Below are 14,227 nucleotides of genomic sequence, written 5' to 3' on the forward strand. Positions count from 1 at the left end.
GCCATAAACAAGAGTGTCAAATTGTTAAGTCAACAACAGGAGTCACTGTGTACTAACTTATCAGGTGGGATCTGTCCTTAATGTGTTGTCCAATGTGAAGTAATGCTATAACTAGTACTGAAACAGTATTTTACACTTTGTGTTTCTATGTGGGTGCAAACTGATGAAATCTTTACTTAATATATACTAAATCGATCTTCTGTATATAAAGAGAATTGAAAATGAATCTTGATGTGAATGGAATGGGAGAGGGAGCGGGAGATGGGATGGTTGCGAGTGGGAGGGAAGTTATGGGGGGGGGGAGGGAATCCATTGTAATCCATAAACTGTACTTTGGAAATTTATATTTACTAAGTTAAAAAAAAAGAAAGAAAAAAAAAAGTGAGAGGAGAGAGAGAAACTCGTGTCCGTATTGGTCACTTTTTTTTTTTCCTCTTTCTTCTATTTAGCCTGGTGAACTTTTCCCCATGGGGTTTCAAGCCTCATTCCCTCTAGTCTCCTCTTTCCGCTTGCCCACCAGTGTCTTGGGCTATTGAGGTTCGGCTCACCTCGCGTTCCAGCGCTGGTGTGTTCATTCTGCCACTGGTGTCCCGAACCATGGGATCCCACGCTCTCCACGCAGGTCCACTGTGAATCACTAGTTCTGGAAGAGTTTCCTCTGCTGTTTCTTCCCCTACTCTTCCTTGAACCTGCAGTATCTCCACTTTTATTAAACTGTCTCTTCCTGGACTATCAGTGTGCTCCCTTCCTATTCTGCCATTTTGCTGCTTAAGGGATAGTACAAAAGCAGTGTGAAGAAGAATGTTTACAGCAATTAGTGTGTCCATCAAGGAAATAGGCATTAAGTAAATTACCTAAAAATGCTTCTCAATTACATAGAAGAAAGAATGTGAAATCAAATCAAAATTAGTTTTATAAAAGAATTAAAAACAAGAAGAAATAACCACAAATGAAACAAAAAATTACAAAAGATCAGTGAAATGAGGAGCTATTTTTTTAAAGAAACTAAAAATTGGCACACCATTAGCCAAATTACCCAAGAAAAGAGGGAGAAGACACAAATCAATAAAATTGGAGATGAAAAAGGAAATTCAACAATGAAAATCATAGAAATGAAATGAATTATCAAGAATTACTACAAACAGTTATATGACCACAAAATTTGAAAATCTAGAAGAAATGAATAGATTTCTGGATGCATGCAATCTACCAAACTTGAGTCATAAAGACACAGAAAACCTAAATAGATCAATAACAAAGATAGAGATAGAATTAGTAATAAAAACGTCCCCAAAAAAGAAAAACTCAGGACAGGATGGCTTCACTGCAGAATTCTTCCAAACTTTTCAAGGAAAAATTAATTCTAATTCTTCTTTAACTATTCTAAACAATCTAAAGGGAGGAAATCTTCCCAAAGCTTCTATGAGGCCAGCACCACTTAACTCCAAATCCAATATCTCTGATAAACACAGATGCAAAAATCCTCAACAAAATACTAACTATTCTAATCCAGCCACATATCAGAAAGGTCATTCACTCAGACCAAGTTGGATTTATCTCTAATATGTATGCATATTTCAACATATGCTAATCCATAAATGTAATACATCACATAGCCCTACTTGGAATGGCCATCATCCAAAAATAAAAAAAAAATGCTTGTGAAGATGTAGGGGAAAAGGTATCCTAGTATATTGTTTGTGGGAATGTAAACTAGTACAACTATTATGGAAGACAGTAAGATTATTCCTCAAAGATCTAAAAATTTGACCCATCCATCCCATTCACTGTAATTTACCCGAACAAAATCATCAGGATATGAAGCAATTATATGTACCTCCATGTTTACTGCAGATCAACTCACAATAGCTAATTTATGGAATCAACCCAGATGCCCATCAACTAATTACTGGATAATGAAAATGTGGAATATATACACATTGGGATATTACTCAGCCTTTAAAAACAATGAAAACCTTTCTTTTACCACAAAATGGTTGCAATAAAATAAATCAGCCTGAAGAAGGTAAATATATATTTTCTCTGAAATGTAGCAGCTAATATAGAATACAAAAATATGCATAGGGATGAATTGGACAGTTTGGGATATGATTTTCATTTTTAGCTCTTATTTTTACTCCTGTGAAACTGTTGTCTTCCTGCTGTTTCCTTGTTGAATATTATTATTAGTGATGAGTTAAGTCTGTGAGTACAGATTGGATTAAAATTAAGTCTTTGTGGAGCCAGCATTGTGGCATAGTGAGTTGGGCTACTGCCTGTGATGCCAACATCTCATAACAGTACCAGATCAAATCCTAGCTGCTCCACTTCTTATACAGATCCCTGCTGAAAAGCCTGAGAAAGCAGCAGAAGATGGTCCAAGTCTTCATTTACTAGTACCCAAGTGGGAAGTCCAGAAGAATCTTGGAGCTCTGGACTCCCGGCTTCTGGCTTTGGCTTGGCCCATCTCTAGCCATTGTGACCATTTGGGAAGTGAGTCAGGGGATGGGATATATATCTCTCCTTCTCTCTCTGTTGCTCTTTCAAATAAAATAAATCTTTAAAAAATATGTCTTTGCAAAAAATGATGAAGAGAAGGGAGGGAGGAGGATTGGCGGGGGTATGGGGGAGTAGGGAAGTATGTTTGTTTTCTTGGAGCTGTATCTGTGGAATGCATGAAATCTGTTCTCTTCATATTAAAAAAATTAAAGAGTCAATTTATTTCTATGAGACTGCACATTATTGCATATTTCCATTTAGTTTTTTATCCCTCTTCCCTGGTTCATTCATTTGGTCACTTGAAAAACATTTATTGAGTGTTACAATATGACAGACATTTTACATGTGACTGAACACACAATAATTATCTGCTTTCATAAAAATTCTGTCTTGCATGATAGGAGGGCAATAAATAAGATGAATAATACAAAAATGAAGAGTATGTTATACTGAAATTGGTAGTAATGACAAAAGTAAATTTGGAGAATGTTAATGTTGAGAAAAGCAATCTTAACTAATTCCCAGGAATAAACATCACTGTCATCTAAGTAATGACTAAAAGGAAGCAGGGAAATGAGCTGTATATCCAGTGGGAAAAGAGAATACCAGGCAGATGGAGTTACAGGAATGACAAAGGTAGATTTCTTGGGAAGAAAAGTTACTTAACAAGGTCAACAAAAATTCATGGTACCCATGAGACTAGCTCAACATAGGAAGTAAGAATAAAGTCACATCAGTAACAGTGAAGCATCTTGGGAAGGCTTTTGATTTATTGTATGAATTTCAGCTTTTTTTTTTTTTTTCTGAGTGTTATGAGAATCTGCTACAACACTGAGCAGTAGCCCGGTCTGATTTAGATTTAATAGGATCACCAACTTCAATGATGAAAATAACATGTTAAGGAGGCAAACAACTGGAAACAGGAACAGATAAGTGGCTTGTACAAAACTGCAAATGAAAGATGATTGGGAACAAGAAAGCTAGTAGGGAGAAGATCCCCTAATTCTTAGCATTTGACTTTTTTATACAGCTTTCAAGTAATTCCCATGCACTGTTAACCAGTTTCCTTTGCCCAAACTACTCTGAAAGCTTAGCAACAATCTTCCAAACACAAAAACTCAGTGTCATAAACTCTATTTCTGTGACTTATGTAAAATATTATTACAGTTGGCTTGGCTTTTATTGTTAAAATGATCTTAATTCTAGTCTTCTGGTAGTATCCACTCTCTCTTTTGCCTATTCATATTCCTTCTTTATACCACATACACACCATCCACCTCAACTCTCATCTATCACAGCATATTCTCATACTCCTTACACAAGAAATGTTCAACTGCTTTACTAACAAAATCAGTTAGGCCCTTTTACGAAATAAATTCTCCCGCAAAAGTTTTCTTGATTCCACCCAAACCCTCATCCTTCATAGCATGATTTATTCAGAATTTTACCAGTTGATCTGTATAAGATCCAGGAATATTATGTCATTTCTAATCTCTACAAAAACATAATCAAGATTATGCAATCCTCCTACCCTCCATAAAGGGCTTTAAGATATAGAGTATAAGTGATGTGTCAAAGCTGTCAAAGGCAGTCCCACTGGTAACATACAGGACTTTAAAACCAGTGCTATTTTACCTCAAAGCTGAAGATTACTTCATGATGCCACATAGCTGCCCCATGTGTAACTTACAACATGTATAAAGTTTAACATATGTGTAATAAAACAGCAATAATTTATGTTAAATGAGAATACTCTGAACTACTTCAGGAATGAACTTTCTCATCTAACTTGAAATTGCCTCCACTGCTCATGTGGAACCTTGATTACAATAAAGATCTTTGTTAGGGGCTAGCATTGTGGCATAGTGAGGTAAGCCACTGCCTGCAACGTCAGCCTACTATATGGTCCATGGTTTAAGCTGCAGCTGTTCCACTTCCAATCTAGCTCTCTGCTAATGTAGCTAGAAAAGCAGCAGAAGATGCCCAAAGTGCTTGGGCCCTTGCATCCTTGTGAGAGAGTTAGAAGAAGCTCCTGGCTCCTGGCTTCAGCCTGGCCCAGACCTGGCTATTGTGACCATTTGGGGAATGAACCAGTGGGTGTAAGATCTCTCTCTCTCTCCTGTATCTGTAACTCTGACATTCAAATAAATACATAAATTTCTTAAAAAAAAATTCTGGAGGAAAGAGGGTGTGAAGAAGAGAGGGGGAGAGGGAGGAAGGGAATATCATTGTGTTCCTAAAAGTGTATGCACAGGCCGGCGCCGTGGCTTAACAGGCTAATCCTCCGCCTTGCAGCCGCCGGCACACCCGGTTCTAGTCCCGGTTGGGGTGCCGGATTCTATCCCGGTTGCCCCTCTTCCAGGCCAGCTCTCTGCTATGGTCCGGGAAAGCAGTGGAGGATGGCCCAAGTGCTTGGGCCCTGCACCCGCATGGGAGACCAGGAGAAGCACCTGGCTCCTGGCTTCGGATCAGCGAGATGCGCCGGCCGCAGCGGCCATTGGAGGGTGAACCAACGGCAAAAAAAAAGGAAGACCTTTCTCTCTGTCTCTCTCTCACTATCCACTCTACCTGTCAAAAAAAAAAAAAAAAAGTGTATGCACAAATCACATGGAATCTGTTGAAAACAATTAAAAATGAAAATGAAAAAAATTTAAAAAGATTTCAGTTAGTTTAAATGTCTCTCTTTTGATAACATTTAATGATATCTTAGCGGTTTACTCTATTAAAAATAAAGTTCCATTATATATGAGTATTGTAATTTTGTATCCATCTCTGCTCTACTTTCACTTTTCCTCTTAAATTTTAATTTACATTTTTTCAAGTGGGGTAAAATGTGGGATATGGGTGCTCATAAGTCTATTCATATCTTAAAATTTAAAAATTAAAATTTATGTAGTGGGTATTGTGGGGCAGTGGGTTAGGCAGTGCTGCTTTGAGTTCTGCCTCTGTCTCTACTTCTGATCAAGCTTTCTGCTAATGTGTGCCCTGGGAGGCAGCAGATGGGCTCAACCACTTAGATTCCTGTCATACAAATGGGAGGTCAGCCAGGAATCCTGGGGCCCAGCTTCACTCTTGTGTAGCCCTGGTTGTTGCAGGCATTTAGGAAGTGAATCAGGTGATAGAAGACCTCTCTGTCTTTTTCCTTCTCTCTGTTTTTCTAACATTCAAATAAATAAAAATTAATAAATTTTAAAACAAAAAGAATTAAAAATGATTAAATAGGTACACTATAATGTACATGTAGTTTAAATAATTCTCAAATTTCATTTGAATCAAGATCTATAATTAAAATTATAATAATACAAATTTGCATCAACTTATATATTACATTTTGAAAGATTTATGGTTAACAATTACCTTGATAACATTATTATCATTAATATGACTACTAAATTTGTGAGATCATTTCAAATGACTAATGCTAGGGATTCTAATTTTAAAATACATATTTTCATATATCTCATAATTTCATTAGTTGAGATATGCCTAAGATTTGACAAAATATCTTAGGAAGATATTGCCAAAACCAAATATTTCGAAGGGAGAGTAAAAAGCTACAGCACCTGTGTTTCTAGAGCAATCCTAAATAAAGATACTCCCTATCCTTCAAAAGCATTAAATGTTTACAGGGAAATGAGAACACATTCTGGGGTTTTACTATAATTATTTAGCTTTCAAATATCATGTTCTAAAGAGCACCTTCAATATTCTCTGTGCAAGAATGTTAATGAAGAACATCTTTAAAATTTTTAAATGTATAAGAAAATAGAAGTATATGACTACCTATTTCTAATTTTATCATATGATTAATTTTAGACTGAACGTCTCTAAGATCAGCAGAATTAAAGAACAAAAGCATAATTAAACACTGAAGGAATTTATCTTTAAAAGTGTAATTTTGATGGCCATGCCATTTCTTTAATTTATCTGTCTAAAACTTCATTAACTCTCTTGGCATTAAGAAAATCTTATACAAAGTTTTGAATAAATGATAAATGGCTATATTTCTTATGTATTTTCAAAGTTGTACATGAAGTCACAGGCTTTTCTCTTATTTTTTTCTAAAAGTTTGATCAACTTAAATATTTAAATTCCTATTGTTGCAGTGGTGTTATGGTAACAGTTATTAAAAGTAATATATATATTATATAAATATTAAGTAAAAGTATTAAAAGTATTACATCTTTATCTATGACTTATAATAACTTAATTCCATTGATAATATTTTTCTCCAAAATTTTTTCTTTAGAGTTGTAGCATTTTTAAATGCTTTGGATTGAACAAGTTATAGTCAAAAGGTCAATTGCTACCATTTTATACCACTGTTTGGTATGGTAAACATTGATGTCAGGAAAATAAAGCCCCTCGATTTAATTATATTTCTCTTACCAATCTGCTTCTTTATTGTAATCCTCATAAACAATCAATTCAATATAGATTTGAGTGCTTTCTGCATCCTATGTGCTAAGCACTTTAGAGAATTTAAAAATGAATGGAAAACTGTGCAATTTATTCTATACTCTATTTTGAAGTGAATTGTACAAAGAGATGTGGTAGACTGAAGAAAAACATGCACACTTTTTATAAAGTATAAATTAAATAAGAAAGTATGTTTCAAAAAGATTATATGATAAAAGTCATATTTAACTAGTAAAATGAAATTTTAATGAAAAGAAATGCATGTAAAACATTCTATAAATGTACCTAAAATTACTGTATGATTATTTCCTGATATCTGTGTGCATGGCATATGTTTCAATTTTGGTACTTCCAATTTGTTTCTCTTTACACAGTACAGATTTGGATATACATTTTGTAACTGATAATATTTTCTTCTTCTAAAAAAAAGATTTATTTATTTATTTATTTATTTGAGAGGTAGAGTTACAGACAGAGGGAAGGAGAGACAGAAAGATAGATATTTCCTCCAGTGGTTCATTCACCAAATGTCTGCGATGACTGGCTGAGCCAATCTGAAGCTAGGAATCAAGGGCTTTTTCCACGTCTCCCATGTGTGTTAGGGGTCCAAGCACATGGACCATTTTCTAGTTCTTTCCCAGGAAATAAGCAGACAGCTGGATCAGAAGAGGAGCAGCCAGGACACAAAGCACGCCCAAATGGGATGCCAGCTCTGCAGGAGGAGCCTTAGTCTACTACACCACAGTGCCAGCCCCAACATTTACCTTTCTTAGTGAGTCTTCATCCATTTATTTTTAATATCATTATTTACATTTCTGCAGAGATTACATTTGTGGTGTATTATTGTTTCTCTTTTCCTCTTTTAATGCATTATTTTTTGAGTAGATGACTTCTACTGTAGTACTTTACTTCCTTAAAGCATTTTAAAATTGTATTTTTCTATTTTTTTCAAATTTTGCATTGACTTGCATCTTACAAAAATCATCTTTATAATAACAATACATTGACAATATGTTTCTCCAATATAGTTCTATCCTTTCCTTTTCTTGCATCATGTATATTAAGCCTACATATTTTTCAAATAAAATAATACAATACTACAGTTATTACTTTATATATTCTTATGTCTTCTTAAAAAATGTAAGAGGAAACCAGCATACTAGGTTAAACCACTGCCTGTGATGCCAGCATCTCAAATGGGCAACAGCTGGTGTCCTAGTTTCTCCACTTCTGATCCAGATCCCTACTAACACACATGGTAAAGCAGCGGAAGATGGTCCAAATGCTTAGGCCCCTATCAACCAAGTGGTAGCCGAAAGCTCCTGGATCCTGGCTGCAGCCTGGCCAAGCCCTGAACATTGAGGCATTTTGGGGAGTGATCCAGCAGATGGAAGATCTCTCTCTCTCTCTCTCTCCCTCTCCCTCTCTCTTAACTCCCTCCAACTCTGTCTTCCAATAAAAAAAAAAAATCTTTTTTTTTTAATGTAAGAGAAGAAGGCAAGTATTTATAAAGTTCTTTATATTAATCTTTCTGTGACTCTATTAAGGCTGCTATCTCAAAATGGCTGGGTGGCTTACCAATGCACTCTTTTTCTCACAATTGTGAGGACTGGAGCATCTAAGAACAGGGCGCTGAAAATTTCAGTGTCTGAGGAGAGCATGCCTCCTGGTTTCAATATTTGCTTTCAACTGTGTCCTCCCGAGATAGAAAGAGCAAACAAGCTTCTTCAGGCTTCATTATATGGGCACTAACCACACATACAAAGACTCTACACTCATGATCTAATTACTTTAAGGAAGCCATACCTATAAGTACATCACATTGGAAATTAGATTTCAATCTACAGATTTGGGAAAGACACAAGCATTCAAGTCATAAGAACTTACTTTTTCCCATTTGTGATTCTGTTCACATTTTCCCCCTAGAAACTCAAGTTACTACCTGATGTTATTTCCTTATTGCCATACATCTTGGTTCTCATCTATATCCACTGTGTTGTCATGGTTAAACGTGAGCTTTCTTCAAAGACTTAATGGAAAATGTGCATTAAAATGACTATGCATGGGGGTGGGCAAGGGAGACACTGATGAAGCTCCTGGATCCCAGTTTCAGCCTGGCCCAGCTCTGGCCTGTTGAGGTCATTTGGAGAATGAACTTGTGGATGGCAGATCTTTGTCTCTCCTTTCTGACTCATTCAAATAAATAAACAAATAAATCTTTTAAATATCAAACAAATAAAATTGTGAAAATAAGAAGTTATTTTAAAATAGATTCATTATATAGAAATATAAATTTTCGTTAACAATTTTATTTCACTCACATCTTTTAGGAAAACGTTGAGAGCTTTACTATGTAAAAGAAGAGTGCTTTCTTTCTAAGACATCTTGCTGCACAACGTCTTAGCTTTTTTTTCTAGTTTAATTATTGAAAAGCAATTCAATGCACTCAAAAATACTTCATTTTCTTTATGATAGCATGGATGTCTTTTAATCCTATTCGCATAGCTTCCAAAATCATTTATTGCTCATTACATTTTATTTCAAGAGTTAGTAGTTACTTTTCTCTTACAGCAATAACCTTTATGCCTACTGATTTACATGACAAGAATGTGTATAATTATGGCTACCTGGTCCGCTAAAATGCCATTTCAACAAAAGCATTACATTTATTTTATCTAGATGCATCCAGATTATGAAACTCAGCTAGTTTTAGATAATCCACATTAATATGAATGTCCGAGTAGGGCTCAAAAGAATAAAATTAATCTTCAGATGTTTGTAAATCAAATCAAATTTATAACATCTGTCATCATAACTGATAGTTATAGTAATTCTTCCAGATGTAAAGGTTTGCACCTTAATGTTAAAGGAAAATTTGTTTCAGCAATTGCATTACTAAGGTCTCCTGATTATAAGTAATAAAATAAAATAAAATAAAATCCAGAGGGGCTAGCTTAAACGATCGAAAAAAAAGCAGGGGGAAATTTATAATTTATTAATTTGTTTCTGATTTACATGCATGAATACTACTATAAAATGCAAATACTATTGTAAATGCAAATACTAATATAAAAAAGAGGGATGTAATTGTGAAATTACAGAGGTGATTCATAGATTTGGGCAGGGGCCGGCGCCGCAGCTCAACAGGCTAATCCTCCGCCTTGCGACGCTGGCACACCAGGTTCTAGTCCCGGTGGGGGCGCCGGTTCTGTCCTGGTTGCCCCTCTTCCTGACCAGCTCTCTGCTGTGGCCCTGGAGTGCAATGGAGGATGGCCTAAGTGATTGGGCCCTGCACCCGCATGGGAGACCAGGAGAAGCACCTGGCTCCTGCCTTTGGATCAGCGCGGTATGCAGGCTGCAGCGCGCCGGCTGCGGCGTCCATTGGAGGGTCAACCAACGGTAAAGGAAGACCTTTCTCTCTGTCTCTCTCTCTCTCACTGTCCACTCTGCCTGTCAAAAAAAAAAAAAAAAAAAAGAATTTGGGCAGGGATGTATTTTGAATTCAGATAGAAACTAAAATTAAAATGAATGTTCTTCAGAGTATTGCTTCCTAAATATTCATTTTATTTAATTAATTATATTTTCATGTGCAAACTACTATTAGCAATGATGTCTGGATAAAATATTTCTCTGGGATTGCCTGTGATCTGGGAAATTGCCTTTCAAATGAGCTCCCAGAAAATATTTATTCCCTCTAATTCACCTTATATACACTGATTAGCAAAGGTCTTGACAACTAAGGAATTCACTGTTGTTTCTTAACATCTAGACTTCAGTTTCCCTGACTAAATGTTTTCTTCCATTAAGTACTGGTTATCTCTTTTCTAGAGAAGAAAACTGAATCATACTTAATCAGTTATATTCCTTCTCTAGACTTTGGGCTGTTGTGCAATAAAGCACAGAGTTTGGGTACTAATGATATGATCTAAGTTGATAATTATTATATGGAATTAGAAAAACTGTGAAGCTTAGGTGCAGATTTTCTAATTATAGAGAAAATTGTACTTAATGTCAATCAATTATAATCGTATCCTCAATGACACATGATAAAGATACGGTACTCTGGAAAACCATACTTATCATTTGGGAATAGAGCTCAGAGAATCCATAAATATCCAAACTTCTCTTTTCAGAGAAGCTAGATAATAATTAATGTAATGTGGAGTTGTCATTATTGAATATGCTGGATTTTTTTTGTATAGCATTATTAATTAAAGAAAAGTATCAGCTTTACCATACTGGACTCAGAGGTTACTAAGAAGATGTAGATAAAGTGAACATTCTTCATCAAACTGTTCTTTATGTCATCAGCTGTGACTTCACTTGAGAAATTCAGAGGCAGAGACAAGTTACCTGTGTTTCTAGAAATAATTCTCTATTCCATTGATTCTTCCTGTGCTCCAGACTATCAGTCTGCTTTGGAAGGTAGCCAAGATAATTCAGAGGCTTCTCTAACTCAAGGAATGTTTTAACTTCCTGGTAGAAAAATATCCCTTCCATTTGGAAGTTTCTACACTCATACATAAATTATTGAGATTTTTTTCTTTATTTCCTAGTATGTGATTGAATTGGTTGTACCTTTTGCATTTTAAATCCCTTAATGCGATTTTCTAGTCACAACTCTCTGAAATTCTTTATTTTGAATAAATAAAATCCTCAAGAATGTATGGGGATGTTCAAAGACTAAAATCTGAATCACTTAAAATCTTAATGATGTTAATGTTTCCTTTGTATCAATTTCAAAACCAGTTATTCTAACTGATAGAATCAAAAAGGGAGAGAAGGATCCAACATGGGAAGCGGGATACACAGCAGACTCAGAGAATGGCAGATGTCCTAAACAGCACTCTGGCCCTCAGAGTCAGCCCTTAAGGCATTTGGATCTCACTAGAAGATCCATGAGAGTTTCTCAGGCATGGAAAGCCAAGATACTCTGGCAAAAAAAAAAAAAAAACCAACCAACCTAAATGAAAGATCTCTGTGAGTGAGATCCCAGTGGAAAGAATGGGCCATCACATCAAAGAAGGAGGTACCTTTTTCTGAAGGGAGGAGAGACCTTCTACATTGACTATGGCTTTGTCTGGACAAGATCGGAGTTTGTGAACTCAGGAGGTTTCCTTAGCCTTGGCAGCTCATGACGGGAGCCTCGGGTGATTGCTGACGTCATGAATGAGAGTGTCAATTGTTGGATCAACAACAGGAGTCACTCTGCACCTGCTCCCCATGCGGGATCTCTGTCCTTACGTGTTGTACTATGTGAATTAACGGTAAAACTACTACTCAAACAGTACTCTGTACTTTGTGTGTCTTTGTGGCTGCAGACTGTTGAAATCTTTACTTAGTATATACTAAGTTGACCTTCTGTATATAAAGATAATTGAAAATGAATCTTGATGCAGAATGGGATGGGAGAGGGAGTGGGAGATGGGATGGTTGTGGGTGGGAGGGAGATTATGGGGGGAAAGCCGCTATAATCCAAAATTTGTACTTTGGAAATTTATATTTATTAAATAAAAGTTGAAAAAAACACTTATGCTAGATTATATTCATAACAATATATCCTTATCTATAAGATCATAATTATTACTGTCATTCAATATCAATAAGTGTGAAGAAATAATAGCAAATAAATTTAGTTTTATTTATAGCCACGTGGAAGTAATTTTCATTGGGAGTCTGTAAAACAGTCAATTTTATGACCATAGACTTTACTGTGATATTTGGAGAATATTTATTTTAGACTTATTCTCAAATTAAAATGTTAAACTAAATGACATATGGACAGCAAAGAACCTAAAATATCTGGTGGAAGTGAAAATCAGGGTGACCAATTTTCACTTTTTAAAAAGATATTGAGTATACATATTTACATATTTATAAACACATACAAACGCGGGAGTATATATACACATAAATAGAAACATAATTTCACATAAATCCTATGTCAATAAATATTGTTTTTAGTTCTATCATCTCTATTTTCATATTACTCATTTCGTATTTTAAGAGGCAATTGCTAGCCGGCACCGCAGCTCACTTGGCTATTCTGCCAGCGTTGCCGGCACTCCGGGTTCTAGTCCCGGTTGGGGCGCCGGTTTGGTTGCTCCTCTTCAAGTCCAGCTCTCTGCTGTGGAGCAGGAAGGCAGTGGAGGATGGCCCAAGTGCTTGGGCCCTTCACCTGCATGAGAGACCAGGAGAAAGCACCTGGCTCCTGGCTTTGGATCGGCTCAGTGCCCGGGCCATAGCAGCCATTTGGGGGGTGAACCAATGGAAAGAAAGACCTTTCTCTCTGTCTCTCTCTCTGTCTAACTCTGCCTGTCAAAAAACTAAAATAAAAAAAGAGACAATTGCTAAATATTACATTAACACAAATGAAAGCTTTAAGGGAAATGTAATATTTCCATACTTCTATTTCATCAATAATAAAATATACATAAGCTTTTGTTCCATGTTAACATCTACTATGAGGAAATTAAATACATATATTTTTTATCCTTTACTATCATGGAGAGATTTTCAAATGATAAACAAGACCTTGAGGATTTTACAAATGCCATGTAATTTTTTTAAAAAAACAATAACATAAAGAATAGATTTTACATATTTCATAGGTTCAAATCTAAGAAGATGATCATAGGTCTCTCCCTTTCTCTCTCCCTCAGTCAATTCCCATCCTGAATTCTTTTTTTTTTTTAATTTTGATAAAAACTTAATTTCAATCCACTATGTAATCACAGGCTTAACACATCACTAACAATAATATTCAACAAGTAAACACTAGAAAACTTCCACAGGAGTATAAACAAGGACTAACCAACAATAAAATCTCAACATGTTCATTTAATTCTTATACTTCTTAATTATATACTAAATATCACATATCAGACAAAACATAGGCTATCTGTATTTTGGGGATTGGCTAATTTCACTAACTAAATAGATACAACTGGAACCATTATGCTTATATAAATCTTGATTATTCTATGGCAAAATAGTTTAAATCTAAGTGGTAATTTTCAAAAATTATTTTAATAAGCATATGTATTTTCACTAACTCAAAACATAATTTATTAAATGAATTTTAAAATATTCTGAATGCTTGGACAAGTAAGATTTTTTCATTATCAATGGAAATGCTGGGTTTTGAATGAAATATCAAAATCAATCATTTGGTGCAGTCTAATTTCCTTGCAACAGTGAATACCTTATAGCTGCTAAAACACTTGTAATATCTATGTTACTCCATATATACTCTGTCTCTAAAAATGCAAACAAAGATGTTGCACAGTCTATTAGTAAATCTGTCATC

The sequence above is a fragment of the Lepus europaeus genome, chromosome 16 (assembly GCF_033115175.1).
Source record: "Lepus europaeus isolate LE1 chromosome 16, mLepTim1.pri, whole genome shotgun sequence".
Classification (NCBI taxonomy): Eukaryota; Metazoa; Chordata; class Mammalia; order Lagomorpha; family Leporidae; genus Lepus; species Lepus europaeus.